This window comes from Schistocerca serialis, chromosome 6 (genome assembly GCF_023864345.2).
Source record: "Schistocerca serialis cubense isolate TAMUIC-IGC-003099 chromosome 6, iqSchSeri2.2, whole genome shotgun sequence".
Lineage (NCBI taxonomy): Eukaryota > Metazoa > Arthropoda > Insecta > Orthoptera > Acrididae > Schistocerca > Schistocerca serialis.
In genome coordinates this window covers 216,769,137-216,786,411 of record NC_064643.1, presented here as the reverse complement: position 1 = coordinate 216,786,411, position 17,275 = coordinate 216,769,137, and the positions used below count along the sequence as shown (strand labels likewise).

The 17,275-nt window shown below is 45.1% G+C and overlaps 1 protein-coding gene across 1 annotated transcript in view; it reads right to left on the bottom strand.

Moving 5' to 3' along the window:
* Positions 1-17,275, bottom strand: part of LOC126484582 (protein unzipped) — a 107,248-nt gene that overhangs the window by 33,529 nt on the left and 56,444 nt on the right. The window lies entirely within an intron of this gene.

Below are 17,275 nucleotides of genomic sequence, written 5' to 3'. Positions count from 1 at the left end.
TACCCGAGGCACTGCCATCTGTATTTCACCACACTGTAAATATCTCTTTCTCCTGGGTGGATGAGAGGATCCTCAGATCAGTGAAGCACAGGTGCACACGACTTCGACTGTGGTCGCGCACATCGAAGTACTGTGATGTTCATTCCTTATTTCTCATAAGAACTATTTTATTCTTTCTTTTCTTACACAGCTACGTATTTCAAGTGCTGCGTCCGTGTGGCAGTTCACGATCACAGCTGGCAAGATCCGTGCTTCGCGTTAACCACATTCCTCTCAAACCACAATACGCTTAGAACGTAGTTTCTCATCGTCAACTGGTCAGATGAAGTTCTGTTCGTCTACATTGATCGCGCCGCGCGGGGTAGCCGATCGGTCTGGAGCGCCTTGTCATGGTCCGCGCGGCTGCCCCAGTCGTAGGTTCGAGTCCTCCCTCGGGAATGGGAGAGTGTGTTGTCCTCAGCGTAAGTTAGTTTAAGTAAGATTAAGTAGTGTGTAAGCTTAGGCACTGATGACCTCAGCAGTTTGGTACCGTAAGACCTTACGACAAATTTCCAAATTTTTACATTGATCGCTGCCACACGCCGTTAATGTTTTAAATCGTGGTTGGCAGTTTTAATAAAAGCCCAAAGAAGATAATAATATATTTTTATTCGTTACTATTCGTCTAGGTAACACGTTGTAGTTGTTGAAAATACGAGGCCAGATCGTTAACTTTTGCATGCAGGTTTAAAGAGGTCAACAGGTCCCTGTCACAGCAGGCGACCTTTTCTCAATCGTGGTAGTTTATAATGGAAAACAACTAGTCTTCTGCAACTTCTCTTTGATAGGTGGTACTTATACTTAAACTGAATCGCCACGGGCGCCGCCGTAAATATCACCAGGTTCGTGGAAACGATCCTAACGTTCATACAATATTTTAAATATATTTCCGAAAATCAGCAAAATGGAATCACAAGTTTTCATTTCGTTTCAGTCTATTACATGTGCGAGCAGCAGCGGAAAAATTCTCGCTAGATGTTGTTATAGTCATTGCTTCCCTGAAGATGCCCAGCTCTTTTTTTCCGCCCTGGAAACATTCATAAACTGTACCACAACGTTACTAATAGCCTACACCTCGCTACCGTGGTTGCGTTTGTGCTTGTACGGATACTCAGGAAACTTATACATAACTCGAGTGTTTGCCCAGGATGCTGTTCCAACGGAAACGTGGTACCGTCTGTGCTGCTCCTACTGGTAGATTCTGTCGACGATCATCACGACTGTCACCTTTCGATTTGCAGGTCGGCGCAATTTCCATAACATAACGATCTGCGGAGATGGCGTGGAAATTGCCTCCCCCGTTCGTGTCGTGTTCTGTCGATAGCCCTGCTCTCGTCACGACTGGCTCGTCACCAACTGCTAACTCCGTCGCCCAGGCACGTACAACATTCGCGCGGTCGGCGCTGAAATGGACTCGACCAGCAGTATATTCGAAGAACTTTCAGCATGCAGATGTAATCTTCGCTAAGTAATTTAGCCACAACTTACAGTTTAGTTTACAACCAGCTGTGAATTAGTCCCGTCTTTTCTCTACGAAGCGTCGGAAGGAATAGTCAACCGTAATTGAGAAGCTACAGTCTGAGATTTCGCCACAACGCTGTCGTTCGAAGAAGAGTAGGGGAACTGAAAGCCTAACTCAGAGTACTTTAAGCGGAATTCAAACTCCGTCCCTACCGAATACGAATCCAGCGTCTTCACTATTGCACAAATTTCTTTCACGAAACTGGAAGACGCATTCCTTTCAAAATCAAAAGCGAGAAGAGGAACATTGTGTAGAAGAGAGTGCAGCATTAAAATCCATTGTGTGGTTGTAAGTTGAGAGACACGCAAACTATTTTGAAATAGAAACTGCTTCGCATCAACCTCGTTAAGTCTCAAGTTTTCTTCAGAAGCAAGTTTAGCTATCCTCAGTTTCAGTGCTAACGATGAGAACAAACTTCGTGCGAGTGCTCTGAACCCTCTGAAACCTGTACATGGAATCGAAAAGTTTTTGAGACAAACTTGTCTTGGGGGAACAACTTCTGTTGGAGATGAGATGTTCGCTGACGCTACCCGTAGAGGCTAGGCGTCGTTTAAGACTGATTATGCCCCTGTGAGGTGGCAGGGCGTAGGCACTCTGCAGCAGTCGTGTGCATTGCATCTTGCCTACAATTCAGTCATCTACTGAGCTTGAATGGCAATAGGCCGAGCAAAACTGAAATTCCTGTTTCCCTTCTAAAACAACTTTATCTGTTTAGAGAAACTCATTCTTAGGTCTTTTTAAATAATTCTATTACTTTACTGGGGTAAATAATACGCAGCACACCTGGTCAGTAGAGTCTGCTAGTTCGGTGAAATCTCGTCATCCCAGGACCGGCGAATACCAAAGGACACCTAGCGTCGCTGGGAAATGTCAGCAAACAGTTTTCGTCTCTACTGAAGGTTGTTCACGATGACTTGATCTATCACCCCTAGATGTTTGTAGCGTTGTAACAACCTGTATAAGTACATTGCAAGAGAATGGTCCTCGATTTGCTCTGACTTGCACAATCTTCCGAGCAGGAAGATATTAACTTGGAATGAACCACATTTGGTATCTTTCCTTCTTTATATATTATTCAGTGAGGGACTACAAAATTATTGTGTCCGTAAGGTATGCGTTTGATCCATAAAAACATTTCTTTGAACGACCGAATACCACGCATTAAATTTCTACGTTTTACAGGTCATAACTTAGTCACCGCGATATACTGCTGATTTATTATGAATGTGCGAGAAATTTTACTGCGTCGTGCCAATTCCAGTGAGGTAGATCAGTTACGTCAGTTCGCTTGTAGGGTACGCTAGAGACTTGCACGCGACTGCTGTGATTTAGTCTCGATTATTCAACCATAAGGCAGCGCAAAAGATCCCTTATAAATAGGTCTCGTAACTCTTTCAGTTATTCTCTCCCTCTCCCCTTTTCTCTCTCTCTCTCTCTCTCTCTCTCTCTCTCTCTCTCTCTCTCTTTCAACTTGTGCCTTTAGAATATTCAAAACATACATATATATTATTAGTAAACACAGCTAATCAGCTGTTTTTATTTATCATCATATTTGCGTTATGTTATCGATGTCAGAGCTGTTCAACTCCATCCCCAGACGTCCAATGTCCATATGAATAGTGTGACACAGTAATCACCTGATCCTCTAACATTTGCGTGGTGGGCCATCTGTTGTCATGCAGTGTATTTCACTAATACGTAGCCTGCAATGAAACGTAACGGCCGGCCGAAGTGGCCGTGCGGTTAAAGGCGCTGCAGTCTGGAACCGCAAGACCGCTACGGTCGCAGGTTCGAATCCTGCCTCGGGCATGGATGTTTGTGATGTCCTTGGGTTAGTTAGGTTTAACTAGTTCTAAGTTCTAGGGGACTAATGACCTCAGCAGATGAGTCCCATAGTGCTCAGAGCCATTTTTTGAAACGTAACGTGTTGGGTGTTTGAAAAAGATCCATGCGATCTGACGAGACTATATCTTCTGTCGGCTGAGCAGGCCTTCACGTCCACCTCGCCCTGGACTGCGCTACGGTGTGCCGAGGCCTGGAAACAGCGGCGCCCTCGCGTGCTGTGGCCCTGTTACGGACGGTGGGCAATGCCCCTCCAGGGAGAGCGGCTTGCCCTTCAGAGCCCGTGAGAAATCGCTCCGCCGGTCGTTTCCGGACCACGTGGCTGCATTCCAATTACGCGGAGTGCTCCAGCGTCCAGGTATCGCGCGGCTCAGTGGTGAGCTGCAGGCGGGCTGCTCTTGCAAATTCCGATGCTAATTAAGACAGGCGGAAGATATCGAAGCGAATGTAGCGTCCTTTCTGACACAAAAATAACTACAGTAGCTCCACTACTTTTAGAAAGAGAACTCACATTGCAACCATGGTTTATACTGTATCTTTAGATTTTTATAAATTGCTAAGGGCACGGTTTTGGACAAAAGCATTGAACCTCGTAAGTGAATCGTCGGGACCATACGGCATTGCCGCTGGGGCAACAGCTTACTATAAACGCTAATTATTAAATGTTCACGCTGCTATGAAATGCAGCCAGATTTGCTGCCCTGAAGCTGAAGAAATAGACGATTCATGTTCTCCTCATCTACTAACTGTCATGAAAGATCCATCTAACATGATTGGAGATTTTCTTGAAGATATATGGAAGAAGGATATCTCGCGTCTATAACTTTGCTGGAGTAGTGGTTAGGGAAACTTCCTGGCAGATTAACACTGTGTGCCGGACCGAGACTCGAACTCGGGACCTTTGCCTTTCGCGGGCAAATGATCTACTATCTGATCTACCCAAGTACGACTCACGCCCCCTCCTCACAGCTTTACTTTTGCCAGTATCTCGTCTCCTACCTTCCAAACTTTACAGAAGCTCTAAAGACTGTGTGCTGGTTAGTACCTGCGGAACTATTGGCGCCGCTGGCGCAGATTAATGCCTTGTTAAATGAACTGTTGAATATTAAGTCGCAGGCTACTTGACCTCAGTTCTTGCAGTCGCTTCTTTGCTCTTAATTATATTTATTTTCTGCAAAAGTAGACGACATCTATTCGTATTAACAGCACGGTAGGCTTATCTTTCTCATTCTACAGTATAATTCCACACATCAATAGAACCAGAAGCGCCAAGCCGTGTTGTTGCTGTCGATCGCACGAAACCAGAAAGGTGATCAAACAGGGTTCCCATTTTAAGTGCCTGGCAGAGGGTTCATCGAACTACCTTCACAATAATTCCGTGTTACTCCAGTCTCGAACAGCACGAAAAAAAAAAAAAAAAAAAAAAAAAAGGAACGAACACCTATATCTTTCCGTGCAAGCTCTGATTTCCCTTATTTTATTATGATGGTCGTTTCTCCCTATGTAGGTTGGCGTTAGCAATATTTTCGCATTCGCAGGAGAAAGTTGGTGATTAAAATTTCGTGAGAAGCTTCCGCCGCAACGAAAAACGCCTTTGTTTTAATGATACCCTTCGCATATCCTGTATCATGTCAGTGACACTCTCTCGCCTATTCCTAGTTAATACAAAACATGCTTCTACTCCTCAAACTTTTTCTTTGTTCTCCGTTAATCCTATTTGGTAATAATCCCAGACCGCGCAGCTGTAATCCAAAAGAGGACGGACAAACATAGCCTAGACAGTCTCTTTAGTAGATAGGTTACATTTTCTAAGTGTTCTGCCGATAAGACTTAGTTTTAACGTGCTTTCTGTATTACTACCATCATTGTAGTATTTCTAATTTTGTCCATAGTTGTCGCTTTCTGTTAAATGCTGATGCTCTAGAACTACGTAGTAGCTTTAACCAATAAGAATACACAATAGCTGGCGATTGAAGCCGCTAATGTTATTAATAAATGTAACTGAAAGTAACTGGTTACTATATCTACTCATCAGTCACTTCAGTTAAGCACATTTTATGTGGCAGCCACCTACTTATTACTCTTATAAATAACGGTGGCTATGACGAATGCAGACTTGCACAAATTGCCTAAGACAACAAATCCTCTTTCCGACAAATTTGCTTACTTCAACTTGCAAAAAGTGCTATAAATTTAGAAGAAAAATGAGTGTAAAGAAAATTGTTCGAAACAAAGAGATTGTATCTACACTTTATGTATCAAAACGCTGGATAATGTGAGGCGGTAGCACCGAAAGAGGCGGAGCAGTGCTAGAACATCGGACTCGCATTCCATAATATGATGGTTTAAATTCACGTCCGGTCGTCAAGATTTAAGATTTACATGGTTTCTGTAAATCATTAAAGGAAGAAAAAATCACGACCGATTTCCTTCCTGTCTGTCCAATCTTAGCATGGATCGCTATTGAACTAACAGCACACAGAACGTTAACTCATAATTTTCCTTCCTTTGAAGAGCCTGTAATGGTGCTTGAATTACGTAACCATTACGGCACCTCACCTCAACCTCTCGATACCAGCAATATTCTACTGTGTTTCTGTAAAGTAGTTAACATATTTCTGTGACAACATTCAGATTTGATTTCATTAATGTAGAGGTACTTTGATACATCGATATGTTTATATTGCAATGATATTATTCTTATGTGTATTCTTTCTTTTGTCACTATGATCTTTGTCGTACTTGTAACTCTGACTTTTGAGCGCGTAAGCGATTATTAGAGAGTCAAGTCTTGGTCGTCATGTTGAAAAGACGCAAATTGTAGTCAGTTTATGAAATGTGAACTTTAACAGTGAGGAAGATATTTTCAAGTATATTCTATATTGTGAAGTGATCTTTTGTGAGTTGCGTGATATTGCAACAAATATAATAAAAAAGAAGTTTAACTTAAATTCGGAGTGCTGATTACTTTTTTACATCACCATTGTGCTAACTTGCAAAAGTTTAATCTTCAAGAACACGTCTATAAAACTTTTGAATATCGCAGAATAACACCTAGGCCTCTTTGCATCCGAGCTTGGAATCATCACTACCTAGATTTTCGACGATTGAGCCATGAGTTCACAACGAGACCAGCGTGGGAAACACGAAAAGATGAGTGCCTAGTTTATCCATTATTTCATGAAATGACTTTATTAACTGTGCTCTAATGACACTTGCCACATAATATAACTTTGTGCTGCCCGAAAATGCAATATTTAGCAGCGTGAGCAACACTACAAATCATAATTAATTTTTGACCTTTGTTGTGGTAGGGTTGTTAGAAGCCAGAGCACTAAGTTGGCGAGAAATACTGAATCTCGGTTACTTATACGTGTGCTAAGGCACCGGTAGAACATTGATGACGATATTTAAGTGTATCCGTTGCTGCATCCCGGGTAAAGTTTTACGCACATGCCCGAACAGAAAGTAATTTTGGGCAGCTTCTGCCAGACTAATCTGACGCAAGGCGCTGCACGCGGACTTCAGAAGGACATATAGACAGAACTGAGGACGCTGCTTCAGCTCTGGAATGCACCGGCGAGACGCTGCACGTTTCCAGTTCCAGCTCTCGGAGGCCGTTGAATGGCAGCTAACGGTCTGCGTGACCTTGCGGCGGTCACCACCCGGCCCGCGGCGTCGCCTTCCCGGTCAAGGGCAGCACAGCGCAGGGAATTACAGGACACCGCCTCGCTCGTTAACGAGTCGACGCGTGCGACAACCGGTTGTTTACCTGTGCACCAGGTTCTCACCCGCCTCCCGATCACGAATCGACAAAAACTATCAGATTCCTTTCGCACGCCATCGCCACATTTTCCGTGCTTTTTGCCGCACATGCGGCAACTGGATTCGACTAAAGATCTCCTTGATGTACAATAATTAAAAAATGTAAGCAAAAACTGCCTTCAGATTACTGGTTTTTCATTATTAATTAAATTGGATCTAGCTGCTACCTGCTTAGAACTACACACGTTGATGCGCTTGATAGTTGCTGTAATTAAATTTTAATTATGTTTTTAAGTCTGTTACCTCAATACTGTCGTGATACGAGGCGTGTTTTTTAAGTAAGTACCGTACTGAAATTTAAAAAAAGACGTGCTAAGATATCTCAATAATTTTATTTGTACATGAAAGCCTATACCTTAATCTACTTTTCTACATAATTTCCGTCAATATTGAGGCACTTGTCACAACGTTGTACCAGTTTCTGAATACCCTCCTCATAGTAGTCTGCCGCCTGACTCGTTAACCACTGCACTGTTTTGACTTCGTGATCGTCTTGAAGACGCTGACCGCCCAGGTGTTTTTTCAAGTGCAAGAACAGATGGTAGTCACTGAGCGCAAGATCGGGGCTGTACGGAGGATGATCCCATTGAAAAGATGTGATGAGATCTTTGGTCTGATTCGCCACATGCGGACGGGCATTGTCTTGCAGCAAAATGATGCCCTTGCTCAACTTCCATGGACTGTTGCTTTGAGACGTAAGGCACCCATGTTTCATCGCCCGTAACAATTTGGCATAAGAAATCATCACCGTCGTTGTGGTACCGCTCAAGGAAAGTCAATGCACTGTCTAAACGCTTGGTTTTGTGCACCTCCGTCGGCATTTTCGGTACCCAACGTGCGCACAATTTTCGGTAATTCAAGTGCTCGGCCACAGTGCCATACAAAACACTACGAGAAACATTAGGAAAGTCATCCCGCAAGGAGGAAATCGTAAAGCGTCTGTTTTCTCTCACCTTATTGTCCACTTCCTGCACCAAACTTTCATTAACGACCGAAGGACGCCCACTCCGTTGTTCATCATGCACATTTGTGCGGCCATCTTTAAATGCTCTCACCCACTTTCTTACCATTCCATCACTCATAATGTTTTCTCCCAAACCAATAAGGGCATATTTTTACGTAGTTTGAAACGAAAACTAGTTGGTGACTCTGTGAGAGTAAATAATAATAAATCGTATTAGTATTATTCAATGCTGTCTGAAGACACTCATTTTTGCAAATCATTAAGGCTTATATTTTTGTTCAGTTACAATTCGTAGCTACTTTGTCAAAACCTGGTGGCTATTGTTCATAATTAACTGTAGAACTTTACATCTCCTCGCCTACGACTTGGCGCGTGGTGTGAATACACTATAGTATAGGTCGTTTTCGTAGGCCGGTATGAGACTGTGTCCCGGCTTGATGAAACATAAGTGTCGTACACCAATTTTCTCGTGTCGACTTCACCTGGGCGGCTGTGGTATGTTGTAAACAGTGTTTACATCCTCTATTGCACCACATTTCAAAAGCTTCTATTCACTCTTGCCTGAACTGCTTATCTCCCACGTTTCACTTCCGTACGAGTACATACAGTGTCATAATATCGTCAGCGTATGCTAAACGTACAGGAACATGTGCGAAAGGTTTGTGCAATGCTTAATCCTCCTTGGGTATATGACGACAGTGGCTCGCCTTAGCAAGCCAGTACGGCTTAATTGCGCACAGGCCTTTTGTGGCAAACGCCGGAACGAAAAGGCGTTCGAGTGTGAAAAATCTCACGGCAGCGTAGGGTCGGCCCCTTGGTGAGGGGGCACACGCGGGCCTCTTGATGGCAGGATTAATGGGCCGTCACTTGGTCGCATTACCGTACTTCCCGGACATCGCCTCTTAGGAGCGCCTCGTTAAGGGCCCCTACCCACCCAAAGCCGTACCGAGCTTCCATACGTTCTCTGATAATGGGAAACAGCCTTAAGTAGCGCCGCCTCGGAAACGGCCGTCGGAACAGGTCTGCGGCCACCGATACGCGGAATTACTTTCACCGCTGCTTCTGGTGATAGAGGCGGCACTGGTTCTCGAGTGGTTCCCCGTGTTCCACTGCTCCGAGAGAAGCGGGCAGGCGCCGTAAAGGACTTCCCCGGTGGCCATCAATAAACCGTGATTGCTGTCCGGCCCTTCTCTGCCGTTTCCCTAGGATGCGTGGCCAGCCATTACTTCCACAAACGGCGGCCTCCAGAGATAGTGCTCGTCTGTGAATTCCCGCCCAGCGGTTCTCGTATTTCTAGATTCTCGAAAAGCATGTGACAGGCTAGCCCACTGCACACTGTTAACGAAGGTGCGAGCATACGGAATAGGTTTCCAGATACGTGAGTGCCTCGAAGACTTCTTCCCAGTATATTGTCCTCGACGGCGAGTGTTCATCAGAGGGACGGGTATTGCCAGGAGTGCCCCAGCGAACTGTGATAAGACTGTCATTATTTTCTACGTAAATAAGTGACTTGGTGGATAGGATGGGCAACAGTCTGCAGTTATTTGCTGACGATGCTGTGATGTGCGTGAAGGTATCGAAGTTGAGTGACTGTAGGAGGATACACGATGACTTGGGCAAAATTTCTAGTTGGTGCGATGAAAGGCAGCTATGAGTAGGAAAAACAAACCCGTAATGTTAGAATACAGCATTAGCAGTGTGCTGCTTGACACAGTCAAGTCTTTAAATATCTGCGTGTAACTTTGCAGAGCGATATGAAATGGAAAGGGCATGTGAGGATTGTCGTAGGAAAGGTGAACGGTCGATTTCGGTATATTTGGAGAATTCTGGGAAAATGTGGTCCATTTGTAGAGACCGCATATGTCACGTTAGTGCGACCTGTTCTTGAGTACTGCTGTAGTGTTTGGGACCCACACCAGGTCGGATTAAAGGAAGACATGAGAGCAGTTCAAACGCAGAGTGCTAGATATGTTACTGATAGGTTCGAACGACACTCAGGTGTTACGGAGATGCTTCGGGAACTTGATCGGGAATCCCTGGAGGGGAGGCGACGTTCTTTTCGAGGAACACTATTGAGAAAATGTAGAGAACCAGCATTTGAAGCTGACTGCAGAACGATCCTACTGTCTCTACATTTTACACGATGATAAGATACGAGAAATGAGAGCGCATTCGGTTGCATATTGACAGTTCTCCTCCTCTCTCTCTGTCTGCGACTAGTTGTGGTACAAGGTACCCTCCGTCACTCACAGTACTGTGACTCGCGAAGTATGTATGTAGATATAGATGTAAGGCCTTCTTATTCTTATTTGCAAGCAGTCTGTTGTACTCTCGAATATCTAACTTTTAGTAACAGAGGAATCACAAGGCAGGGCCCGTCAGACTCTTAGCTCAGCTTAGCTTTATGACTGTTTTATAATCACCTGGATGGTAACACACTCGTAGTTTTTTGTTTGCAGTTGTTAAGACTTAAATATGTCGTGGTTGCATCAGATCCCTGCAAGCTCTGTTAATTTACAAGCAAAATGTGTATCTCCTATCTAGCTGAATGCCTAAATAAATAAACGGGTGAAATAGCGCTATGGTAAGGCACTGGATTCAGTTCGAATCGCCGTTCGGCAATCCAGATTTAGGTTTCATGTGGTTTCCCTAAAATATTTCAGGTGAATGCGGGGATGATTCCTTTGAAAAGGATGTAGTCGATTTCCTTCCCCATTGGAGCTTTAGTTCCGTGTCTAATGACCTCGTCGTGGACGGCTGATAGAGAATTATCTTCCTTCCCTCCCATATAAATCGTGCAACCCCTCTGTTATATGTTCCGGCCGCAGAAGAGGTATGCCGACAGAAGGCCTGATTTTGGAATGGAGCGTAAGAGCATTTCTGATCACGCAGTCGTTGCACCAACTGGTGCTAACTTTAAAGTGTCTTTAACTTTCGTAGCTACAGAATTAAAGTGCTACTGGTCATAAATATGTGCGTCACATTGACATACAATAAAATTTCCCATTGTGCCAGCTTAACTGAGCCCTTATCGCGCAGTGTAGAATACGATGTCAAAGCAGACCCTTAGGGTAACGCGGCTGCAGCACTCTTGAATGTAATCCACGGAAAACTTACTCCTCGCCAGGCACAAGTCAGTCGCGTGGATCTTGTGTCGTGAAATGTCTAACAGGTGGAATGAGAGCTTATCGATGTATTGACTGACTAAATGAGTTGAATGACATAGGATCGAAGATCCAGTAGTCGTTCACGACTACTGGAAAGCATGTTTTGTCGTATAATACTTGTTTGGGACGTACATCAGAAACTTAAGTCACGGCATTTGGATTATCGACTGAAAACAGACCTACTCTTACAGGAGAACCGTTGTTACGCAACTCAGTTTGGACAGGCGTTGAGTGACTACCGCAACCAAACTAAATGGCAGTGTATCAGCGCAGTAGTACACTTGAGGCTAGTTGACCGTGGCGTATCAGAACAGGAGAGCTGAGTAAACAAAGCCGAGGAAGAGCCTGTGGCCCGCGTCTGCAGAGAATGTTAACAGAGTGCCCACCCTGATCCAGTGAGTGCGTCATTGAACGCTCGTAGCCTCATAATAGCCGTCCAGGCACGCCACTTTATCCATTACGACGCGTGTTCGAGCTGTTGCCGTCGGCTGGGGTAAATACGGCCGGATCCTCTGGCGCACGGGCACTGCTGCATTTCTGGAAAAGCGTAGTATTTCAAACACACTCTTTCGTAAAGATTCACTCATAATTCGTTCCCTCTATTCTGTCGTTTGTTGTGCGAATGATATTTTCGCTCTATAGTCAAACCATACACCTTCTGTTTTTTATTTCTAAAAGCGTCGACGGGTGCATTAAAGTAAACTCCATTTGTAAACAGTTTCGTACGATTATTATGCATGTGTATTTCGTAGACTTTTTCTCAGAGAAAAACCAACGAAACTACACTGTATCTTACATTCACAATTACGAGAAGGTATCGGTCATAGCGTATTTAAGGCACACATTCCGGCTTTGGTCTGGAATTATTGAAACTCAAATCAGTGTGGCAAAATCCGGCGAACAAGCTGTTTCCTCTTTCCATAAGAAATTTTGTACTTTCCAGCACATTTTCGGGATGTACAATAAGAATATCACTACTAAATAGAGACAGTGATATGAACAGTCTCGTAAGTACCCTATCCCAGCCATTTTCCATTGCAATACTGATTTTTAAGCGATATTTTTGTTGCACCTTGAACTCGTATGGGAATACTCTCTTTCTCGCAAACCTGACAAACATGAAATCACTTGTGTTACAGACGAGATTCAAGTGTGTGTGTGTGTCCTTAAGTAGGTGTGGAAATATTTTATTTCTTTAGGTAATTAAAGTTCATTCTACTCATATTCGCCCAACAGCGAAATACCACGAAGTAGTTGAAAAAAGCTATGCGGAAAAAAAATTTGTAAATCCAAAGTTTGTTTATTTCATCTCTAGGTCAAGGACTTAGGGGAAGTATGGGGTAATCGTTAGGAAACGCAGGAAAAATCGGCGTTAACAGCCACAAAATAGAGGTTCATTTGAAACTTCTGCTGGAACTTATATTTGAGTAAAAACTAGCTTAGCCTATCTAAAGCGCGATACACTCCAGAATTTTCGAAATATGTAATTACGTCGTTGGCACTTCTCAAACGGCTCAAATGGCCCTGAGAACTATGGGACTTAACATCTGAGGTCATCAGTGCCGTAGAACGTAGAGCTACTTAAACCTAACTAACCTAAGGACATCACACACATCCATGTCCGAGGCAGGATTCGAACCTGCGACCGTAGCGGTCGCGTGGTTTCAGACTTAAGCGCCTAGAACCGCTCGGCCACATCGGCCGGCGCACTTCTCAAGACTGGGCACTGTTCCCATGATACGATTTCCCCAGTCCTCACATCTTATATCTGATTGCCATGGTGACTTGTTAGTTATTGCATAATTGGAGATGACGCGCCTTCCTGACAGTCACGGGGTCGAGTCCAATACTTTTGGGTCACTTTTGAGTTATACGAAACTGAGCTGCACTCTCATATTATGAGTAATACCTATTATTAGCCGGCCGTTGTGGCCGAGCGGTTCTAGGCGCTTCAGTCTGGAACCGCGCGACCGCTACGGTAAATTCTAGGGGACTGATGACCTCAGTGTGCTCAGAGCCATTTGAACCATTTTAACCTATTATTACTGTCCACGCCAAACAAGATACCTACAGTGATCTGGATCAATTTGAACGCTATCTATAAGGTCGAAAATGACGATAGCCGCTTTCAGTTTCAGAGATCAAACAGCTACTTCGTCTCTTCCTTTGATGTGGAACACATTTTAGCCGACATGTGCCCACTACCCTCGCTGAGACTTCCTCCTTCTTCTGTCAGACGAATACAGGATGTCGGAGAAAGGTTTGCAGGAAGCGCAGTCTTCAGGCCTGCTCCTTCCCGCCCCTCTGTAGCGAGTTCTGCCAGCGTGTAGCGCAGTGGGGCTGGCAGTGGTCTTTTAATGACGGCCACACCACCCTCAGGTAATTGGACGGCCGCACCCCTCGCGGTTTCTACGCAGCAGCGACGCAAAAATTGCGCGCAGCCCCTGTCTGTCACGTCAACGTGCACCAACGGCCGTGTATGAGAGCGATTGAGCCAGTAGCCAAACACAATACGTGGGGTTTTCTCCCTCTTTGGCAGCAAACATTCGACGAGCCCTCCCCGTCTCGCGCTGCCTGTCGTGTTTATATTGGATAGAGCAGGTCCTACCGCGACCGCGGCAGCTGCCAAGGGGAGCCGATGTTCCCATCTCTCCCCTGCCGGGACCGGAGCTGTCGCAGGCGGAACACTTTCCTCTCTAGCTGCACGAGGAGTATCACTGCAGAATACCCGAGCACAATATTGATTCAGAAGGTGGTTGTTGGTGACCGCGCGAAGGGGTACAGTGGGTAAGATCGTGGACTCCCATTCGGGAGACCGGCGATTCAAAGCTCCGTTCAGTCACCAGAATTCAATTTCCTTCGGAAAGGATACAGTCGATTTCCTTGCACGTCATTCCGAAATCCGAGCTTGCGCTCTGTCTCAAATGCCTTCGTTGTAGGCAGGATGTTAAACACTAAGAGAAACAACTCGTTAATTTTTGATGCTCTTCATCTCCTGTCCTCGGTTAGCTGATTGCTGTACTTACACAGCCGACGTTTCAACCTCTTTTGTGGGGCCTTCTTCAGGATCTTCGGGTGTCCACAACTGTTCAGCTCATTGAGGACATCAGAAGATCCCCAGAGAGGGATCGAAACGTCGATTATGTAAGAAGGGGTTTAATTAACACATTTCGTCTCCTTATGCGAATTTGTGTTGACGGTCAGCCTGCAGTTTTGCACTGATACAGATCATCTACAAATGCATTTTGTAATTATTGCTCGTGGAGCAATTTGTCAGCGACCTGAGTCTCTCTACTCACGATTTACGACATGTCTCAGTAAGGACAGCGATCCAGGAAATATTTCTTTGGTTATAAGTCGAGTCATGGATCACAAAAATTTTATGTATCTGGTACTTAATTGCGGTCATCGATGACAATCTTCAGATCTTAATGAATCCAGTACATTACATAATTCGTGCCATTGAGCATGTAGATAGTACAGTCACATTAGTCACCGGGGAAAATTGTATGACGAAGCATGTATGGCTGATTAATGTGACTATACCATCTATATACACAATGACACGCATTATGTAATGTACTTGATTCACTAAAATATGAAGATGGTCACAGCTGACCGAAATTAGTTACCTGATTGATAAAATATTTGTGATCCATGACTCGATTTATAACAAAACAAACCTCTAGTCAGCTGTATCGTCAGCAAGTAGTCACGTAAAGCCATAAACTTTTCCGCCCAACGGCGACAGACAGATCATTAGCAGTGTCGTACGTTTTCAGCTCACGAGGTATTGCGCCGAGGTTTGAGATTTAGTCCGGGACATTAACGTGCCGTGTGGTAACAGAAAAACTTAATACCCGTTCCCAAGAGCACCGTCACCAACATTAACACAACCTCCCTGAGGTACAGGGCGTAATCTTTTTCTTTTGCCTTTATCCCGTATCCACACGAGGTCGGCGAGTTAATTATCGAATCTGGTATTGTTAATGTTATAGGACCGCCGCATGTCATTCCCCTAGCCATCGCCCGCATCTCGTGGTCGTGCGGTAGCGTTCTCGCTTCCCACGCCCGGGTTCCCGGGTTCGATTCCCGGCGGGGTCAGGGATTTTCTCTGCCTCGTGATGGCTGGGTGTTGTGTGATGTCCTTAGGTTAGATAGGTTTAAGTAGTTCTAAGTTCTAGGGGACTGATGACCTCAGAAGTTAAGTCCCATAGTGCTCAGAGCCATTTGAACCAACCCTAGCCATCGCCTTACCCCCAGGGACGCAACTTTTGTACCCCATCTGTCTGCGTCGTAGCTTTAGTCGTGTGAATGTCTGCCAACGTTTTCTAACTGTTTGCAGCGATTGTGAAACTGAGGCGAGACTTGGGTACGAGCCCGGGATTCACATAGTATGATGTGGGAAACCGCCTAAAATACTCATCGAGTCTGGCCAGGAGATTGGCCCTCGTCGTTAACTCCTTTCCTTGCCAATTAGTTCGACAAAATCCGTGCCCAAGCGATTGCAGACGGCGTGTGCGGAGCGGGCTAGTGTGTCACGAGACAAAATCGCTATACAAGCCGACATGCAGATACCTGCTGCGTAGCTACACGCTTGTTTGTTTCACGTGTTAATGATCTTATGGACGTTAATACTAATGGAATTCTATTGGTTAAAAACCGTCTTGGTTGCAATTTTAGTTTATTTTATTTTTCAACTACGCGTTTCGCCTTATGTAGGCATCTTCAGGTTATCTTAATTTGGTATTTCTTAGAAGGATACTTTAGTCACTGTAGCCAAAGGTCATCGTCGAATATATCAGGCCAACATCGCCTTCGTTAAACTCAGTCCATCTAGAAAAGTTTTTACTGAGTTTAACGAAGGCGATGTTGGCCTGATATATTCGACCTGAAGATGCCTAAATAAGGCGAAACGCGTAGTTGAAAACTAAAAAACTAAATTGCAACCAAAACTGTTTTTAACCAATACTGTTAAGCACTGGTTTGTTGTATACCACATATGGATTGGAAGAATTTCTAATGGAATTCTTGTTCCTTTTTAATTTGTGTTTTTGTGGTACAATATTTTAAACAATACTGCAAAAGTAAATATAAAGCTTGCCATGAAAATTCCTTCTATCTTTTGGACCGTACCTGCCGGTAGAACGCAATGCCCTTGGCCGCGGGGACAGACGACCATCTCTCTCTGAGAAGAGAAAAATCTCAATCGGCAGCCACTTTGCTTTCTGGGAAGAACAGCAAGAACGCACCGCGTTTGTGATTCAGGCGCTGTCTCCCGGGTAACGGTCCCCTGTCTCCACCCTGGCGGCCAGTCGCGCGTTATCTCGGCCCGCCGTGTTTTGGTAATGCTGGCCGCGCACATCGCGATGGTCTCCCGACCGCCACGCCGCCGTGTCGCGGCTTGGCCCAGCCAGTTCCTGGAACCGAGGCGTTCCCCGATCGCGCATCGACATTCACTCCGAGGACCAGGCGGGCGAACGCGGCGGTGAGGCGTGGGATCGCCTTATTTGGACGGCTTTCCTCGGAATGCCGACTCCGGCCGGCCGGTGGGAGCTTTCGGAGAACGCTACGTGTCCGCGAATTCCTTTCCGTTCCGAAGCCAAGGCCGACCTGACGCACTGTTAGCGCTTTTCAAATCTCTCTCTCTCTCTCTCTCTCTCTCTGAATAAATTGCGGCATCTGGCAAGTAAGGACTCATGCTTTGGAAATGGAGGGCTGTGTTAAGCATTCCGTAGTGCTGCGCAAAGTCTTGTCGCGCCCATTTCCTTCAGGTCGATTTTTCTAATACTCTCTATTTATAGTAGACACAAACAGGAAAAAACCTGCCCGCATCTCGTGGTCGTGCGGTAGCGTTCTCGCTTCCCACGCCTGGGTTCCCGGGTTCGATTCCCGGCGGGGTCAGGGATTTTCTCT